This window comes from Arvicola amphibius, chromosome 8, assembly GCF_903992535.2.
Source record: "Arvicola amphibius chromosome 8, mArvAmp1.2, whole genome shotgun sequence".
Classification (NCBI taxonomy): domain Eukaryota; kingdom Metazoa; phylum Chordata; class Mammalia; order Rodentia; family Cricetidae; genus Arvicola; species Arvicola amphibius.
This window is the reverse complement of record NC_052054.1, coordinates 103,396,420-103,398,852: the sequence shown is the minus strand read 5'-3', so window position 1 is coordinate 103,398,852 and position 2,433 is coordinate 103,396,420. Positions and strand designations below refer to the sequence as shown.

At 39.1% G+C, this 2,433-nt stretch overlaps 1 pseudogene; it reads right to left on the bottom strand.

Annotated features, from left to right (window-relative positions):
* Window positions 1-942: 942 nt before the first annotated feature.
* Window positions 943-1,912, bottom strand: LOC119821937 (annotated as a pseudogene).
* Window positions 1,913-2,433: the final 521 nt, after the last annotated feature.

The following is a 2,433-nucleotide window of genomic DNA, read 5'->3' as shown; positions in this document are numbered from 1 at the left end:
GGATTATAAGAAAATGCAGGTTAATAATTAGTCACCTATTAGAATTGAACTCATAGTCACAGATATGTTTTTGAAGATATTTTAGATCTTCAAACACTTCCAAGAGTGACATATGGCATTTAAGTATTAATTTTAAACTTAAAAAAAAAAGTTGTTTTACGTATTAGTGGCTACACCAGTACTCCATGCATCTAGGGAAGCCAGTTACTACTGTTGAAGATTTTAATGTCACTGAGAGGATGTGATATAGACTGATTAGGTTTAGAACAAGCAATGCTGTAGTCAACTGATGTGACCAGATGTATGGCTTGAAAAGGAGGAAGGATTTAGACAGGAAAAACAAAGACTGCTTTTCCCATACAATAAAAATTCTAAATATTAAAATTATCTCAGGTTGAAGGTATAACTTAATGGCAAAGTTCATATTTTGCATGTGCAAGGCCCAGTAACAAAAAATGTTATTTCCAACTACAATTAATCTTACAGCATTAGTGCATCAAACCTCACATCTACAACAGAGACACAAAATTTAACTATTACATCATGAGTAATCACGAGTAATCGCTCCTCAAGTCTTTGCCCTTTGGTGATTCCCAATTTCTTATGAGTGAAAGTACACTTACAGATACCTAGAACCCCCCATGAGGACTGTAGGCTCCTTGGAAGGGATTCGATTATAAGAAGGGTAGGCTATCAAGTACAAACCACTTATCCAAGTACTCCAAAATCTTTCCTAAACAGACTAATGAATTCACATGAACAGCAAGGGAAGATGTTTGTAAATAGGCATTTTTAACTCTTGGAATCAAACATTTTTCATGGATGGGTAGTCTATATAAGATTCACAAAAGCTGGGATGATCAGAGCTCCTAGAGCTGAATAGAAGACACTGTACCCTCCAGGGCTCTGTAGACCACGGGCAGCACACTGTTCTTTATCTTGTCAGAAGGGGTTTTGGTTAGGAGCAAATCCATTTTTTTGTAGAAAAATCAACAAAATTTTTGTCATCTGATCCACATCGGGTCTTACAGCTGGAGTCACAATTAGCAAAAGTTTCACCTGTTCACGAACTTCCCTCAGGTCTACTTTTAAGTGAACTGGATCCCAAATGACTCAACTGGTCCAAATGTCTACTGAAACTCTTGTAAACGTCCTGCTTGTGGACTTCAAATAGGTTTCTCTTTATTAGAGACACCATGCATAGCAGTTCAAAAGAATACATATGGCTTGCTGTCTCCAGCTCGTGGAGAGGATGTACTCGGGAGCCAAGTATTTAGGATGTGGAAGGCACAAAGATGTTAAGTTTGGGTCCCACTCTTTACAAGGAAACTTAGGCTCTTATTCAGAAAGATTGACACACATTTTTCAGGCTCCACTTTTATTCAAAATTATATTTTCAGGAGTAATGTTTCCATGAGCCATTGTCACACCACTATGCAAAAATCCTTACAATCCTAAACAAATCATATGTAGTTTCTACATCATAAAGTTTATAATCCTTAAGGTCTGGAGATATTGAAGAGGGTAGATTTTCCCAGTTACCAAGAACATTGGCTAAACTGGCAAAAACTGGCTCTGTACAAAACGCTAAGCAATCCCTTGATTCAGTAAGAAGTAGAGGGGTGGCATAGCTGGGTGAGCTGTTGAACTCGTTTTAAAGAATCAATGATTTAATCCTTTTCAAATTTTTGACATTTGTCAATCATCTTTTTATCAAAGACAAACCAGCCACTTCCTGTTTTGTTGACTTCTTTGTGCTGTTAAAAATCTTCCATGCCAGCCCACAGTCACCACTGGCAACGTGTCAGCCAACATCAAGTTCCCTAGCAACAAGGTTTCCCAGGACAACACTAGTGACATCAGCTGTTACTTTTGTAACAGTGCTCTTCAATTTACTCAGCATGGACTCCATGACTGCAGTATTTGGTGGTTCAAGTTACCTAGCTCACCTCCTCCCATCTCCCAAGAATTCCTTCTGCTTTTTCTCGCCCTTTCTCCTCTTAATGACAATGAGACATGTCTACTCCTGGCAGCAACAATCTACTTCAGAGAAGATAATGGGCATCAAAGAAACTCCACATGGAGTTTTACTTTCTTTGTGGCAAAAGTAAGCCACTGGACAAGAAAATGCCCCTGTCTCAATGACTGGCAGTATGTTGTCTTAATTGGACAAGCAGGACACAAAAGTGACTGCCAAATGTTGTCAAGATAAGGAGGGACAGCCTTTCAGAATGTCTTGCTTCACAGAAAGCTCTGTTGGATATGCTAGGCCTGTAGGCTGAAGATGGATACCTCAATGTTACAGAGGAACTTTGGGTGACTGTCCAGGCAGCTAGCTGTTTCTGCCATTACATTTTTTGGAAGTCGCTTGCTTGCATTTCCTGCTTACTCAGTTAATATTCCCTTTTGGGGTCTCTGAGGTAGTTGAAGACT